Source organism: Bombus pascuorum, chromosome 5 (genome assembly GCF_905332965.1).
Source record: "Bombus pascuorum chromosome 5, iyBomPasc1.1, whole genome shotgun sequence".
Taxonomy (NCBI): domain Eukaryota; kingdom Metazoa; phylum Arthropoda; class Insecta; order Hymenoptera; family Apidae; genus Bombus; species Bombus pascuorum.
In genome coordinates, this window is record NC_083492.1 from 8,405,421 (window position 1) to 8,424,472 (window position 19,052).

Consider the following 19,052-nt stretch of genomic DNA (forward strand, 5'->3'; position numbering starts at 1 on the left):
CTCTATCCTTTTACCCTATCCCCATAGGCATACTTATTTACCTATATACAAATACCTACGTGCACACGCGTGCGCTCGATATCGAAATACAATTGTAAAAAAGAAAAAAATCGTCAACTACCAATTCCCTTAATCTTTCCAGTACGATCAATTTTTTAAATAAGCGAGAGTAAAAGAGAGAGAAAGAGACAAAAGAGCCTTAGAAGAAAGAAGGCAATATTAGTCTATAATAAAAAAGGAGGAAGAAGCATTAAAATTTTAGTGTCGATGCGTAGACGATATTTGTCGATAATTTCCATTCCCCTTCTGTGAACTTCGAACTCTTTTTGCAGAATCGTCTACCGGATAGTGAAGAATACCATGTAAATTTCAACGATACGAAGGATATGTAGATATTAATTTGTTCCTTACTGTAAGGGGAAAAAAGGAAAAGAAGAGAAAGAGAACACTTTTATAAGATGTATAATATTAAAGATCCAGCATGTCTTGATGTAATTTGTAATTTTTATATGTGGAGGGGGACGCGTTAGTGATTTTTTTATGTTCTCTATTCTATCTTTCTACAACCTTCTTCCGCTGCCTTCCTTCCGGTCTTTCATATTTCCCTCTTCTTTCTTTCTTTTGTTTTTTGTAAGTTAAATTATTCTGTGTTCTGTAAAGTAATATCGTTGGTTTTGTGTAATCGACACGATTTACCGGTACACGACACGGACATGACATACAGATAACGACTTCAAATAATATAGCGAGACTCGTTTTTATAAACGAGCGGCATATAATATCTATAATCAAGGTTGTTTTATGTATGATTGTGCGTGTAACATTGTTAATAAACTAACGATGCTTATGAAAGTTCTTTCAAGCTCTGTATCTCCACTTGTTCATTTACGATTCCTTCATTTCTTTCTATGTTTCTATGTTTCTATGTTTCTATGTTTTACATATATAATAAAAACTAACTAAACTAAAAATAAAAATACGGGGATCAATTTTCATGCAATATAAAATTTCGACCGTGAAACGTTGCTAAATAATGAATCACAAGTGTGCTCTCAGTTCTTACTGTAGTTGTTTTTATCACGTTCCGGAAACTGATCCAATTTTCATAGTACGTACATTGTCGGTTAGGTATTAGAATACCTATTGATGCTTAGTATAAATTGAACGCTTCTTACTGCTTCTACTCTGCTAGTTATTTTATTATAAATTTGTAATTTCGTCCTTATCGTATATGTCTTATAATGTAATATATTAAATACAGTAAATTTTGTTAGATTTTCAAATATATGTAACAAGTAGGTATTTGTATACTTATGTATAGTATATATAGTATAATATTTATGTATATAAACTCAATCCCAAACTATATATAGAGTCACAATTGCGTCACGCGAACAATCGAACCGTGTATCTAATAAAGAACACGTTGAAACGTGTCTTTCTGCTTATACAGCTGTGAAAAAAGATTGCCGTTATTCACGTGACTATTAGTAGCACGCTTCACGTGTTCCTGTAACGACAAACGGCCCAGATTTGACAGTAACGACAATGACTCGACATATAAATTTATGCAGTTAAATTGTCACCCTCGAGCACATGCCCTTGTACGAACAGCGCTAGTTAAAAAGATTCTTGCGACTCGATAATACTACTTAACTGCAGCTTAAAGACGTTAAAGACTTGACACACGATCTGTTATTAAGCAAGTGAATGTTACTAACAAGCTACACGTTCTATATATCTAAACATTGCCTCTTTGTTAAATTATTATTTACGTTATTTTTCGAAAACTTTTATTTCATGTATATTTCTAAGTGCTCGATAAATATCATTTAAATAATCGAGACAATTAAATACAATTTGGTTGTTGTTTGCTAATATGTTTGGCGGGTTAATATGTTTGAATTTCGTATATTTGTTTGCAGCGCCAAAATGCTGTTGGTTGCCGCATACATATTTCAATACGATATATTGTTATTCGTATATATAATGTATAATATATATCTTATTGACAGAATACAATTATTTAAGTATTTTATGACGCATTTACTAAGTTAAGTTGTTACTGTAATATTAAAAATCTCAAAATTTTTAATAGAAACATTACAAATTTTACGAAAATATGACCATATCTTTAATTTAAATATTGTAATTAATTCTAGCATTACCAGTCTCATGGCAATCAACGTGTTACTACGATATTGATAAATATTGTAGTTTCTTAACAGATTGCGTATAAAATTAAGAATTCTTGATTTTCGTTATGCGTATATTTATGACGGCAATTTGAATCCAATCTAATCGCAGAGTGTGCGCGGTAAGGGTTGAAGTATCAACAGCGCCATCATGCCGGTAGCGGTTGCGCGCGCACTTCGAGTCACGTTTTATATCACTAGAAGTGTTCAGTTGCCGATACGCGGCCGCGTGATTCGCAGTTTTTAAAGTTCTTGTTCGAAAAAGTTTCTCAGTTTTGATGTTTGTGTGTTCGTGCTTTGGTTCGACTACGAGATAATGACAGAAACTTCGTGTGACAAAACGGTGACTCGTCAAATCTCAGCCTCTTTAAATCTAACACATCTCATATAAATCTGGTAACGACGCTAAATATTTCGCGGTAAAATAACCACTGTAAAGATATTTTAGTTTTCATTTCAAGCATTATAACTTTCGTTAATTAAACTTTTCGTAACACGTTACTGTACTACATCGTGTCATGGTAAATGATTCGTAAAAAGCATATTGGTACGAAGTAATTGAAAATTTACATCGGCATGTGAATATTGGCAGGCATATAAACTTTGATTTAGACGCCATTTAAGTATGAATGCACTTTTAACGACCTCTATGAATGTACTATTAGACCGTTGTGACATATTTTCAAATACTGCTTCTTTTTTACCGATTCTTTGCTTATTTTCTACTGCTTCTAATTTAAGAAGTCTTGTTTATAATTCTTCGCGAAGTAAATTTTCCTCCTCACGTAAACTTAAATATTCCAACAGGACGAAAGTAAACGTAACGCATCGATGTTTGCATAGGTCATTGTAACAAAACATCATTATAGAATAGAAACAGATCTTGCTCGATCCTTATTGGTTTCCTTAGGTTAGGATTAAATGTAGATTGATAAAATAAAGCGATTGTGTTTAAAGAACTAATTGGTTGCTTTTAGGGGGATATCTCTAACAGTTACTTTTTTGCAAAGATATTTGATTTGGTAGTATTTTTACTATAAAACGTTTTTTATGAAATTATTTTTAGTATAGTTTCTAGATAGTTTTATGCAAGACGCATTAAGTTAATATATCGTAAATTACATTTGGCAAATTTAATGTTATATATAAAAATGTAAATTTTTGCATGATTGCTTGTTCAAAAGCTTTTTTTTTTACTGCGTGTCAGCAAATTGGAATTTGGAATTTGACATTGAAATATTTTAGTTATCGTAAATTTCTTGCTCTTATTTTCATTTTGTTCCAATTAACGATTGTAAGTATTGCAGTATATTTCCCTACCAAATGTTCACAGAATTTGCTCGTTACTTTAGGTTTTTACTTTCTATAAGAAATTCAATTTCACGTAGTAAAACTTTAATCAAAATAACCGATCTACCATGCCGTCGCGTCCGTGAGATTTCATACGGGTTAACTATATCTTATTTGCAAAGTATTCCGAACTTCTTTGCATCAATGTAGCTTTCGAACTGCTAACAATAAACCGGAAATGCTTGAGAACAACGGGATTTATTCCACGGTTGATTGCCGTTTGTTGTGCTCACTTTTTCCATTGTCGAACGTTCAACTGCTATTAAACGTCTAACATATATTTACTGAGAATGCTTTCGTAAAAAATAAATTAGACGATTCATATCGTAATTCAGAAAGTTAAATTGAACGAATCCGATTAAAATCTCGGTCGTAACAAGGCACGATTGTTCCACGCATCAAATCTTTTTATTCAACGAGACTCCGACGTAAGTTCGAACTTTCACATTTTTTTACGCAAAGACAAAAATAAGAAAGTTTATAGAGAAATTGTATTATCCTGCAAAAACCTTTAAACGATAGATTATCGATGGGATTAGTAGGATTAGATTCGTAGATTATTTACAGATACGATTTTATTATGCACAGATTGTCATAGATCGTTCGTAGATTATTTCCAAGATTCCAATATTTGTCTATTATTTGGAACTGTTAAGGTTATTCGGTGTATGTGGAATTAAAGAAACGCGTGGGTAAATTGTAAGGTATTGTAAGTATATATATTGTGAATATTAAAGTACAAAGTGTGGAATACAATGTAAGCTGGTCCGGATCCTCACGCTAGCAATGTTACCCTGAGACTAAAAGAATCCCCGAAACCAACGTCGCACGTGTACCGCTTATGGTCTATCATCGACGCATTCTTTTGTCTATGCGCTATCGATGACCTTAGCGCTTGAGAAAACCTAAGACCAGATGTAGAGTTTTCTTAGAAGTGGCGATCACTTCAACAGGAACATTTTTTTTTTTATTTTATTTTGGTTTTTACAATTTGTCCTGAAGGACATTTGGTAAAGTGTTATAGCAGGAACATATCGTACATTTGAAACATATCCATGGATAATTCCTGAGATTGTATTACATGTAAATTATTTGTAGGATTCTATAATTCGTAGATTATACGCGCGATTCTATCATATGTAAATTACTCGGCAATTATTCATAAAAGTTTCTTCTGTGGAAAGATAAAATATCATGAATAAATTGAATCGTGATGCGTACAACTATAAATTCACTTGCCTCGTTCTTCAGGATAGAGAGAAACGTGTTTTAATGCTCGATGTGTATCTACTTTGCGACGGGCAACAAGATTCCGCACTTTCCCGATATAATATCATAGCAAATTCGATAATCGTTGCGCATTTTGTCGAGATAAAATCGCCGGAGAAATGAACTAGGAAAGGCAATCGGAAAAATAAAACGAAAAGAAATTCGATGGTTTGCCAAACGATCGAACGTGACTGATAATATAAATTCGATTAACTACAATTATTATAATTACCAATGAAATTAAACGAACGACTACTCTTAATGAAAACACGTGGATACTCGTTTCTTTCGTCGAACTGAAAATGCTTTGATCTAAATGAAAATCGGTTGATTGCGGCTGCAGATCAATTAAATCAATTCGGTTAATCTAGTCGCGATTAAAATGCAGTGAATGATTATGAACCGCAGCTTCCGCGCACATTTCTGTTGTCTGTACACCGGTTGATCATCGTGTCCTTGGTAAGTACCTTGTTTTATTATTCCAATGATATTGAATCTCTGCGAACCGTACAGCCCTGACACTCCGACAGCAATTATTCCCGCAGATTCGGTCAATTATTTCCCGCCTGTGCCTCTCATTGTGTTGATCCGCGCCGACTAATTTACGTTAGCTTTCCAGGGTGAAACGATAATTTCCAATTTAGAAAATATCCGCGACCGAGGAGGTCTTTTTATTTCGAAATGTAATTGAAATTTGAGTGGGTCGCACGTTGGACCGGAATCGAAATTTAGCGATTCGAGTTTAGCAACAGAATTTCGGCTTGTTGAAAATAAACTAAAGAGTAGGAAGTTCGTTATTTCGGTTTATATTCGTTATGATGTTTATTAGCGATAGAAGAAGGAATAATTAATTGGGAGTATTTAACCGCGAAAATATCGCGAAGAGAAACCTTGAAACGTTCGATTTCATGACACGTTGTTTGAATTACTGAAATTCGTTTTCTTCGTTCATTATTCTAATTCACTTTGGAATGAATGTATCGACTAAGAAATTAGTTCGAGTAATGAATTGTCATTTATAAATCATGAACAGCCAAGTTTCGTTTATCGACCGCCGTAGATCCTTTTAAAAGAAGAGATTCGCCGATCTTTTTTTATAAAGGCAACGGTAAAAATCGTTGCTCGTATGTTATTCGATTGGAAGAACATCGATGCAGGAAAATCTGCAGCGGTGGATTTTCATAAAGCCTTTTGCGCGTTTGCCAGTGACGAATCCTATAAAATATTCAACGGGGAAAGTCGTTTTAATCTGAGCGAGCAATCTCATGCAATATGAAAGAATTTGGAAAATTTCAATAATTCTGTGGTTTTTACAAAGCCAGCGATCAAGTGTTTCAGGGTTTAATCCTTACAGCGTTTATATTCAACTTGCTTGTTGCTAATTTTAATCGCGCGTTACGCAGTTATCATAAATTCCTGCATTGAGAATAGAAAATTCATCGTCTCGTGGATCCGTGTACACGTCGCGTAGAAAACGAAAAGTTTTAAAGTGACTAAAGAAATTTTAGGAAGATCCCGCTGATGTTCGGTCACGGGAGCCGCGTTTCATTGGTATGAGAAATCGGCGTTTCGAAAACCCATTTCCGGTGTGCGTTTGAACGTTCGACGTTCAAACAGAAGAGGAGAAAAAAAGAGAAGAACGATACTTGTTACACACAGAAATGAGAACGCTATCGTTGCGTGAAATATATGTATGTACTGCCTTAGAATCCCTCGTGGACAGTGGACATTGAAACGCGAGCAACGAAAGAAAAGCAGGAGAGTTTCGCGAGGTCGCTACTCACTTGTTTCATATTCTGTTGATTCTGTATTCAGTCTCACATGTAAAATCCAAAGAATGTTTGCTATTAAATACTTATTGAAAACTCTTATTGAAATATCCTTGGAATATTTCTCTATTTCTCTTTCTTCTCTGGACGAAAACGATTACTCGCATGATCTTTCCTTCTGCCGTGAATAATACGTTTTGTCGAACATTTCCTTATCCCGTTGCTAATTTGTAGAGTGAAATTGATGTTTCTTATTTGACAAATTTGCGTGCAAATTTATACTTGTTAACTTGTTGTTCCTTGTTAAAGTTTCTTCGATAGAGATTGAATCTTAATTATCAGAAAACATGCGAACTTTTCCGATTAGACAACTCTAAATGAACATTTCTTTGGGTAACGAATTTCTATCTGATCGATGCTTCGAATATTAGAAGCCTTTTTATTTGTTGGAAGAAGCTCGAGATTGGAAAATAAAATTTCGAGGACTGCGTAGCAAGACTTGGAACGAGCAAACGAAGCTTGTAAATATCTCCACGTTATAGCAACCACATCATCGAAATTGAAATTTTTGTTGTTGTTTGTAAATCGACCATGTAATATTATGCTGGATTTTATGGTGGATGCTCCGTTTTCATGGCGATCCATCACGGTTATTTACGCGTAAAGGCACGAAGATGTTGTTCGAAGTATCGAAGTGCCCGAAGAACAGACTTGAAGCGTGGAGGTATGAATATCGAAATGGAAAATAAAATTTATTCCCACAGGTGAAATATACAGTTGTTTTTCGAGATCTCTTTGTTTTAGAAGAGATATTTCTGAAACAAAATGTATCGGTTAATTTCTCTTTATTCGTTTTATTTTTCGTAGGAAATGTAATAGATTTTTATTTTATTTTCAATAGAGAATCGTCGCTGAAAAGTAGAATTTCATTTTGTTCGGTCGTTGGACGCTATAGATCGAAGTGTTTATGTTCAATGAAACGATTTATTTAATTTTATATTATTCAGGCGCGAAGTACACAGGGTTTAGATTTCTCTATTTCCTGCTCGTGGGAGTTCATTGAATCGAAAATGGGTTATTCGGATCATAGACAAGAGTTAATTCCCAGATCGAAAGTCTGTCGCATGTGGCTTCTTATCATTAAGCTTCGGCTTTCGCTTTTGCCTTCTTTTCTTCTATTTTAGCATGTCCCAGAATAGAATATTACATAATACAGTAGGTAGTTAATATTACCTTGAGAATAACTTGACGAGACGGCTATACGTGAAATACTCAAGAAAGCCATTCAGCAAATTTCTTGAAAGAATCTGTCTCGTAATAAGACGAACGAATTCGCGTGAAATTTCGACAATTTCGACGGTTTTTCCAATTCTTCCTGTTGTCTTATAATTACTTTTTACTATTATTCGAACGGTATAATTAATATTAGATAACTTCTTCCGTTGCAAGATATACCTCGTACGTTGCCCTTTGCTTTGTCAGAAAACTTTTTAACTTGCCAACATTAGCAGAATTGCTTAAAAATGAATTTTTAATCGGAGAACCGAAGCAGTTTGTTCGTCGTTGATTGCCTCTCGGTTAGGCTTCAATTAAATTTCGATTGCCTCTCAACTATAGCGTTTGGTCGAATCATGGTTAACCTCTGGCTCAGTCTTCGTTAGGTCCTAATTAGATACCAGTTGAATCTCGGCCCTATACGAAGTTACATCGTTGCACCCTAAAACCCGGATTAGCTACATTGTTTTAATCGGAATTTCCAAAATTCGTAGAATTCACGATCAGATAATATCTCCCCGAATTTCCTATCATTCGTTGGAACTTGTCTGCAATAGTAATTTTAATAATTACTCTCCTTCAGCATGGCTCCTATTTGAGGACCATAAAAAAGAAACAAAAAAAGAAATTCCTACAAATGGCAAGCCTAAATACTCTATATATAACGTAGACGATTAATACTTTTCAACCTATTGGATGGGCATTGACAAAATCCGCGATCACTTAGTTGCCAACGCAATACGATGAAAATAAAAAATTCCGTAAACGATAATCTTAATTAATCTTGCGTACTTTCAAAAGACGAGCAGCTTGTGAAAATTGTTATGTCCAGTGCTGCGTCGCGTTTTATTTCAGGATAACCACGAAAGCAAATACACTTGTCCGATAAAAGTGCACCGGCGTGGGCGCGGTGCTGTGCCTTATAGGTTCATGGTTTTAGCGTGCCATAGAGATATTCTGGTGACACGCGTGTACCATAGTTGCAACCACCTACGTACGTCGTATGTTATGATACCGAGAGAGTTACTCCTTCATGGTTAATGGCTACGTTAAGAGTATTGTTCGGTAGCTTTCCTTGACCTGTACCAACATCGTCTTTGTTCGTGCGACGTGTATTTCTGTGATCGAAATAAACGCGTGGATCGATCGGAAAGTTTCGAGCTCTAGCGTGTTCCGATACGAATAATTTACGAAGGAAATTAGGAAGGAAGTCCGTCTACAATTTAAAGTTTAACACGGCTAGCTAATATATCTTCGATTAATCATCGGCAATTTCGAATATCAAATTAAGCTAGTCAAGTATCGATATATAGCGATTGAATAAATTATTGCGAAGCTATCGGTGATTAAAGGCGTAGCAAGATTTAAGGTCGTCTAGCGGCTCTGGGAAAGATGAGAAGACCATCTGCGAGGAATTTGTGACTGGAATATTATAGTAGTATGTCTTTCATTCTCGGGAATATTATAGCAGGATATTGCATTCTCCATTTATTTTTCTTTTAGCTACTTTTAAGCTTTCGTAGTTCTTTGTTACTTAAGCCTTCGCTTTATAATATCTCGCGATACTCGCGGCGTAGATTACGAATCAAGAGCAACAGTGGCGAGCTGTATTTGCATAAAATTCCAACCTTAACTGTAACTTTAATTCCGTATTGTGTGTTATGCAAAAGATTATATCTGTATCGATAATAATTCGCGTGCAATATTTCAGTGTTTCTTCTTGGGCATAACGTCGAGGTGATAAATAATAAATAGCCAACGTCGATGAATATATTTGTTGAAAAAATCAATTAGGTAAGGGGATACTAGGATTATCGGAGTAGTAGAAATTTGTTTCTTATGGTAATTAGCGTGTTAATTAGCGTGTGACCGATAATAAAACTACAGCAAATATTGAATTAAAAACGAATAAGGATATTTGCATGTCGTTAACCGTGGGAAATGAGTTAACTCGTCATTTAGAATGTTAATTTCTTACGCGTAATTTAATTTATTTAATTTATTGCAATTTTAGAGTTGCAGAAATTCCTGGCTGAAGATCAGCCGGTTGATAGATTAATACAATGAGTTGTGGGTGGAAATATTAGTAATTTGTAGATAGAGAAGAAGTTAAGGTGCATTAAGGAAGGTCAAACTCTAGAAACAACCGGATTTGAATAATACATTTTGCGTGAAAATACGTGGATAGAGTCTGTAATTTAGATTCTGAAACATATCTGGATAAATCGGATTCAGGGCGATGTAGAACGCTAAATTATTCTCTTATCCTCAATACCCGTGTTACATTTAATCAGACTTATTTTCCATCCAATTTGGCCGCAACTTACTCGATATACTTGAATCTTACGAATTAGGGACTATCATTATAGGTGAATCGATAATAGTATTTATACTGTGTTAACGTTCTTTGGGGCGATAAAACTACCGAAGCAAATTATTAAAAATACACATACGTAGAGGGAATATGTTGAATTTCTCGAACAATTAGGATCAACGATGTGTGGCGCACTTTGCATGTGAAAATGCTAGTGCAATTTTGTTATCTCTCCGTCATAAATTAAGGTAATCAATTTATAACGAGTACTCGGCCGTTTTCACAGAATATCATGAGAGAGACTCGAACAAGCCGTCAGATATAGTATTATGAATTTCACATGTCGGATGTAACCATACGTTGTCTGATATTCCATAAATGTCTATTTTTTACTTTCTGTGGATCTTACTAGGAATAATTTCATTCGGCTTCAACTACTGTCACGGACGATACCCATTGCGAATCAATAGCGAGAAATAATATAATTATCTATCACCCCACGAGCTTCCTTTCGACGATGGATTCCTACCGCGATGCAATTAGGGTTTAGGAAAACTTCCACACGCCCGAGGACTGCTACGAGAAGGCATTAACGGTGAATTACAACGATGAAAAAGAATTGAACGTTTCAAGGGCAACGCCGGCGAAAGAATTTCATAGATTAAAGAATGACGATGCAGATGCATTGAAATCCAATAACGAGAAAGTAGTTAAAGAATGTTCAAAAGCAGGTTGCGGTAAAAAAAAAAAAAAGAAAGAAAACGAATACCTAAAAAAGGAATTTCAGTAATATAGAGAATGATTCAAATTCATCGGAAATTTTATCCCCAGTAATAAAAGGAGGGTAGTTTACAAGGATATTTAAAAGTAAGTTGCAGCAGTGAAAAGAACCGAGGGTAGCCCGAAAGGAATTTCAGTAATAAAAATATTATTGAAATATATCAAAAAGAATTTTCGAAAAGAAAGACCACGACACTAGGACACTGACTGAACTTACAGTAATAAAAAGGACAATGAGAGAGATGATTTTACCTATTACCTATCTATCTACGTAGCTTGCGATATCAAAGAGGAATTGCAATGACCAAAAGGTAAATAGCACGGAAACATTAAGCTGGGAATATCGAATCACGGGTTAGATTATACTTCGAATAACAGTATCTCAAATTACTGTCAATTCGCTTGTTCAAACGTCTCAAACTCACGAATCTTATCTCCGTGTCGAATCTACATCGAACACGAGATATAATTGTTACGAGATAAGCCAGCACATTATAGATTCGACATATAGATAAAGCTTGCGGAGTTGCGATGTTTGAACATTGATTTACTACTGTATCGTACTCGTACTGATTTCATCAAAACGAAACCGGAGAACATTTCGTTGCACGTACGCTAGATACAGGAATTTCGTATAAAACTCGATGCCAGCCGAATTTGGTTACCGAAAGCTCGTGATTTTGCCCGCGCTACGATACATGGTTAATCGATAGCCTGGTTTCGATACGATTGTTGTACATGCGGTCGCGTGCTATCGAGTCAGAACGAAGCCGACTGAAAATCCTTTACTTTCAGCCGCTTTCTCCTTCGAGAGACCCTCGAAAAAAAGAGCCTTTGCCACATGTATACGTGGAAAGAATGTCCGACAGACGAGGAGAAGAAACAGGGAAAGAAAGAGCGCGAAGCTGCGATAACATGTCAACGGATCGTAAAAGCTTCCTTTATTTGCCTTTGAGAAATTTTGCTGGATGATCCGAGCGTCTTTGAGGGGCGAGAAATGGAAATAAACCGAGCTTCGAGACAGGCTCGTATGGACTTCTCTGTTTGCCAATATTTTTCCCAATTCCGTTTGGAATTGTTTATTTGACTTTTCGGACGGTTTTGGGAGCTGAACTGCAAGCCCGACGGGAAATGATAGCAACCTCGAATGTCTGGTTCGTATGTAATGAAAAAAGTAGGACAAAAACGAGGCGAGGAATCGCTTAATTCGCGTTATACTGTGCGGTTCTGTTTGTTTTCCAAAGTAAATCGGTTACTGTCGAGTATTGTATCGATAGCTAGCTGGGCAAAGGAACACAAATAATTCCGATGGTTTTCTACCTCGTAGCTTTTTATTGGATTAAATACGAAAAAGTTTTATTACCGGGCGGCTCTTCATCTTTGGCGAAAGTCGTAGTAGCGGTAGGGTAAATATTTCATAGGCTGTATGATACGTATAATACGATTCGAAAGTTTTAGGACAGTTAGGACATTTATTAGGTTGTTCGGAAAGTGTCTTTCTTTCGCAAACGTGTTTCTCACAACAGTGCACCTTCGTACAAACGTGAAACGAAGTCTATGAGATGTCACGGTTTATCTCAAAAAAAACAAAATTGATGATACGTAATTTGACAAAATAATATAAAACAAGAAAAGTTGTGCGTCTATTATTTCCTCATAAAACGAAAGAAACTTCTCGGACAACCTAATACTTGGAAGCTGAGAGAAACGGAGCGACTATTAGGAGATTATTTATTTTAATTATTTACATATAATAGCAACGAATGTACAAAGTTTAGGTTTTGGTAAAGCAAAACACATTTGTTTAATTTTTAAATTTTGTTCGTAAAATAATCTTGACGCGATGAATGTAACGTAACTTGAAAGCAAAGTATGAACAATTTTAGGGAATAACGTGGAAAATCATGAAAAGCTTGAGAAAAGGCACATGCATACAGACATATTGAGTTACCTTTTTACCACTTTGTATGAAACTCTCACCCGCATACCATTCCGTAGAGGCAAAAAATAAAAAAAATTCATGAAATATCTTATACTGACTTATACCTCGAAGCATAAATAGATGCAGAATAAATAACAAATAGATAGTAAATAGATGGCGATAGAATTTAAATGTTACTTGAATCGACTTCCATGAATAGCGTACGATGTTTAGAGGGGTAGCTCGAAGCATAATTTTCCTTTTGACGTTCAGAAACAACTCTTGCCTCGTTGCTTTGAACCGCAACCGTATCAAGCCATTCTTTGATATTTGACGACAGGTAGATTACGAATTAATCGGTTGGCACAAAAGCGATGTACGTAAGACCTGTTTGGCCGAGCCAATGTTTGTATCTCGTTTCGCTCTGCTATCGGTAGAATACAATTTTATATTATATTATTCTACCGTTTGAAAGTTCGTAATTAAAGTTCGTACATACTGTTCGAGCGATCCACAATGGAACTCGTTTACTGCAATCGATGGAACGATATAATAAAAATAGAATAGTATGTAATTAAAGAACTATTAACCTATTTCGTTTTCTCTTTAACTTCGGAAGGAAAATATTAATAGCTTTAGTCTGAATTTTTATTTCGTTATCACAAACTAGCGGGCAGTTTCAGGAGCTTTTACGTTTGAGTACCTTCGATTGTAAAAAAATGTTACGAAGCAATTACCCAGTTACTAGGATTAAAAGATCGCTAAGGATGATTTTATCGTACCATCCAAACAAATAAAGGCGAGGAAAACCCTCCAATGGAAATAAGAAGCGAATGCTTCGGAAAAATTTCTCCAATTATTTTCAGCGGTATATATATGTAAACTCGCTAGAGTTCACGCATGATAGGGACTCTCTTTGTTTACGGACAGCACGACTTTCTTTGTTTCACGGACAGAGCGACTTTCTTTTGTTTTACGGACAACCATTTTGAGAGACACTCATTTCCCAAACGGACGGACAGAGAGCAACATCAGAGGTAGACGAGATCACAGAATAATTATTTAAAACATCGAAGATTGACGGAGAAAGATCGGTAGCCGAGGACGTTAAAAATTGATTCTCGATTTTCAGGTAGACACTGCACAGAACTTGTTATTTATTGTTTACTGTTATAGGTTGGTGTTAATTGTATTTCATTTAAGTATTTTCGCAATAAACTCGATTTTCAGACTTCAGAATCGATCACCTTAATCGATCAAATTACTCTGAGATTTACGACATTACATATATGTACCATTAAATCAAATAATTCTGTTAGATTAATTTTTATAACATTACTTGAACAAATTTACGTTCCATAACATCGATCGCACAAATTGAATGATCAAATAATTTGCTTAGATATCTGTGTTAATGGAAAATGTGATGTAATGGTTAATACATATATAACTGCGAATGCCTATGTTTTAAGGCGGACAAGAAAAAGCAAACAGGGAAGCAAATTGGGAAGCAAATAAATTCACACGAACGGAGCTTCTTCACGAAGAATAGATCCATTGACTTAGCCATCAACGAACGATTATATTTGGTAATGACGAATTGCGCTTCAGTTCTTTGACTACTCGAAGGTTAATTCCGCATTTGCTAGCCACGTAGAACGCGTTTTAAGTGGAACAAAATTTGGAATGTTTGCATGTACGAGAGAGGTGGAATATACCGCAGAGAAGAACGTAAAGCGTTTCAGGAATTCTATTCGAAGCTCTTAAATTACGCCTCGCTTCATTCTCCTTGTCGAGGTTGAGGATTTTCTTAGACGCGAAAGAAGAAATTGTTTTGCGAAACTGAATAAAAACTACGATCCTTCTATCAACACGTTTCTATTAACACGGCTATTTGTATTGTATATTTATTGGCATAGTTGCATATGCGTGATACAAAATAGAAGAACGTTACTATTATTTATAAAAGTATAGCTGACATTTATTTGAACGAGCTTTCGGCGAGACGTCGCATTTAAATTTAAATAGACCTGGATCGACAGTGAAATTAACCAGACGTTCGTAATAACGTATTTCAGGACATACGATGCAAATTTGCGCATACCACGTATCATGTCCTAATTTTATGGCAGAAATTTATGAGAGGCGGTTTGAAATTACGTTGACGGTGTACGACACAAATTCGAGATACAGCGGACTACCGAACATTTAGAAATCGAAAAATAACGAACCAGAGACTTTCGATTTAAAATTTAGTTCTTACTAAATCGCGGGACGCTCTATCCAAACAAATATAGAGGATGAAAATGTTTCGAGTTTTGATCACGACAAATCGAAGGACTTTCCATTACAAAGTGTAAAGCATTGGACACTTTGGAATGTCAAATACAGTAGAACCTTGATTATCCTGGTAAATATGCATTGTGTATATACGTTTGACTAAGTGAGACACATATTGTCTGTGTTGTCAACACGTCGTTGTCAGTCGATCTTTATGTTGCGCAACAATATGCCAAAACGTAAGTGTACCGTTTTATCAATTCAGGAGGAACGTGAAATACTGACTCGATTAAGGCAGTGATGGAACCATAACTAATATTAAATAGCAGCATTAAATTGCGGCATTGGTGGATCGATAGTTTGCGATATTAAAAGGCGAAAGTGTGAAATTTTGATGTAGACGCAAGTAGTGCTGAATCTGTAATTTTTGCAATTACAAACATTTGCAGCATCAGAGATAGTCATCAGGTGATGTGAAACACGGCAAGAAAGTATTTCCCGAGAAGGTGTCAACTTTAGAAGAGATGTGCAATTTAGCAGGTCAGGACGATTGGAAGAAGAAAGATTAAAACGTATGCATTTGATACGTGCAATATGGAAAAAAAATTGTAATTTGTAGCGTAGAATGAAAAATTCGAATAATTGAGATTTTACTGTGTAATCCATCGAAAGATTTTGGATTTAATATATGGAAATAGGAAATCTTCGAACTTGAAACCAACTGAAAGACCTCAAGCTATGAACGATAAGTATAATAGCAGTTTTATCCTAACTTTAATGAATTTCAAAAATTTAGTAATGAAATATTATGAAATTTCAAACGTGTATTATCAATATTAATATTATTCTCTGGCAAAAGTATTGGCAACTTAGTATTCTTTTTACAAAAATAAATAGAGTTGCTGAAAATTTGAAACGATTTGCAGGATTATGTTAAACTGTAGAATGAATCTTTTTATTAATTAAATTCTCTTTATTTTATGGTCAGGGTTAATGGAACGTTGTTCTATCGGCGCATCTAAATTGAAAGTCGTCGATCGATCGTTGTTGTATCGAATTATGAAATTCATTTGTGACGCTTGACTTGTTTCCTTGTCGCCTGATAAAATTATGTCATATCCCCGTCAAAGCAGTCGTTTACAATTAGGATCGCGTCGCGTTGCCGTGAGTTCGACGTTAAAGAAAGATACGTCGTTACGTTCTTTTACGTTTCGTTTCATTTCTGGATGTTGAGCGTCGCGATGTTAAACAGAAATTCCATTCAAAAGATAACGGACCGAAGGATTTCGATATTAAATTGTAAAAACTCGAAGAAGTTTGAATTTCGATCGTAACGAGTGGAAAGATTTTCTATTGGAAAAACGCAGAAGATGAAAAGACTTTGAATGTTAAATAGGGTAGATTGAAAGATTACAAATTTCAGGTAGAGAAAATTGAAATGTTCTAAATTTCAATCGTAACGAATCTACAAATTTTCCGTCGAGGGAGATTTTCGAATTTTTCACGAACTGAGAACTTTCGAATTTGAAACAGAAAATTTGAAGACTGCGAAGTTTTCACATTTTAAATACGGAAGCTTGGAAGATTTAGAATTTAAAATATAGAAAAGTAAGATATTTTTAATCTCAAACATAAGTAATAACAAAAAGTTCGCGTTTAAGGTATAAATAATTAGGAAATTTTCGATCTTTTAATTTAAAATAAAAGTCTTCGAATTTAAAACATAAAGAAATTCAATGCCCTAAATTAAAATCGCGGCGAATGAGAAATTACAAACTTTCTGGGGCTATGATTATACTTAATCCTCATTACCGTTTTCTAATCTTCATCGTCATTTTCGTATCTAGACGCTATGTACTTAGATAGGCATATCGCTGCATTAAAACTCGTTAAAGTTCGCGTGAAGTTTACGCTTTAAAATCTCGTACTTGTCTTGACGGGGAACACGACCGGCAATTATACTTGTGGCAGGATATGTTACGCTCTTCGGGCTGCTATTTTAGCTGACACGAAACGCTTCGTGAAGTATTATTCGGGTATCACGATACCGTATTCACCGGTGATCGATAAGAAGGCAAAGTCTCGTAAAATGCAAAGTCATTGCGTTGAAACTGACATACATCGATATTTCTTCTCCCTTTTGTTTCGCGAACTGATGCTACTCGAAGAGAATTTCAGGTGGCGATCAACGCCAATAACTAAGCAGTTTATCGTTTATTTCGAAATACCATACCGTACACAGATGCTGATTTTTTTGAATATGAAATTGTTTTGCAACAGTTAACAGGATGGGTTTTTAGTAAATTTGTCGAAATTAGTCAAGCGTGTTATAATTCTATAATGACGATATAAAGAGACGATATGGTTATAATCATCAGCGTAGAATTAAATATGAATCGTATTAATTAACTCTTAATATCAATTCTTTCGCTAATCTAATTTTTCCCAGTGGAAAATGGGAACGGTAGTCATTGATAGGTTGACGAACTTAATAAACTTTTGTTCCAAAATGGGCTCTCTTTTTTCTGGCGGGCGACTGTGCATTGTGCATGGCAACGAGTGGAATAAAAATTTTATTAAAACATCGATCCTGAAACGATCGAACCTAAAACGATAGAATGTAAATTTTTTAATTGCTTGCTCGGGAAGAGCGATATATCGGATGATTTTATAGAATATTTCCGTTCATATTTTAGTAAATCTTTTGCGTAAGGTTAATCATAAAGTTTCTATCTAATTGAACAAAAATATTACAAGAGGATTACGGAAAAGATATTCGTTTTGTGATATCGTTGTTTCTCGATAAACTACGGCTACGTTGCAAAAGGCAAGAGACGAATAGTCCCTTTGGTACAGTCTGCGTGACATAAGGCGCGATTTTGAATCGAACGAAACGGCGTGCCGTGGCGAGGCGCTGTAATTTCAAAAGTAGAAAGTTTAATTAAACGAAGTTACCGTGGCGGACGTTTAATTGCAGTATTTACGCGTTTCCAAGCACCAATGTTTCCAGCTAGAAACGTTCCCACGCTTTTGTGTATTTTACATTTTGTATTTATTTTGAGAATTTATTCGACTGTGAAGACATCGGTTAGCTGAGGAATCATCGACTAACGATAAGTGAAATTTAATTTCGAAATCGAGCGAAATGCAAATGCGTTTGATTGATGGGAATTAAATGAAATGCAAAACGCGGCGCGTAAAATTATTCGAGCAAAAGTCGACGATTCGATTTTGTCGCACACCGAATCGGTAGAGGTGTTGCTATAATTGAACATCGAAAGGCCTTATATCATAGCGCACAGTTTCAAAATCAATTAAAGAAAAATTCCGCCTGGATTAGGATATTTTACACTGTCTGGTGTTTGATTCTATTCACGTTATTTCTCAAACTCTCAGGATGAGTTTAGCCGATCGTTTCAGCCATTGAATTTTATATTTTCGAACTACGATATCTTACGGACCGATCATGATTCATGATCATTTACGCGAGACGGAAAAACGGTGGAAAAATTTGGAAAAACTATTTGTACGAGTTACAAGAGAAACCACGACGAGTTAAGGATCACACGACCTCCTGACCGAACTTTTAAATCAGATAATAATTGTCAGGATATAAATAAAAATCATATCCGAGATTTATTCGTTTTCCTGTTATAAGTGTCCTAATGCCAACGAACTAACGTACAAATATGTTTTTCGTTATATAAAAGTTTCTCGTGTCAGAAAATAAAGAAATAACGATTATTTTCCATAAACCGCGTATCCGGCGAAAGTGATCGATTTGTTGACGGTATTATCGACGGGAAAATCGATCCGTATCTTTTATCGAATAGAGCATAAATTTCATTGGACGCGGCTGGATCGGCCGGCACGACTTTTACCGTAGAAAATAGCGCGCG

The 19,052-nt window shown here is 35.4% G+C and overlaps 1 protein-coding gene across 1 annotated transcript in view; it reads left to right on the plus strand.

The window, feature by feature from the left end:
* Nucleotides 1–2,536: 2,536 nt before the first annotated feature.
* LOC132907254 (calcitonin gene-related peptide type 1 receptor-like) overlaps nt 2,537–19,052 on the plus strand; it is a 167,051-nt gene continuing 150,535 nt past the window's right edge. Inside the window, exons 1-2 of the mRNA XM_060960176.1 lie at nt 2,537–2,591; nt 5,223–5,273. The gene's annotated coding sequence lies outside the window, so the exon portion shown is untranslated. The remainder of the gene's footprint in view (nt 2,592–5,222; nt 5,274–19,052) is intronic.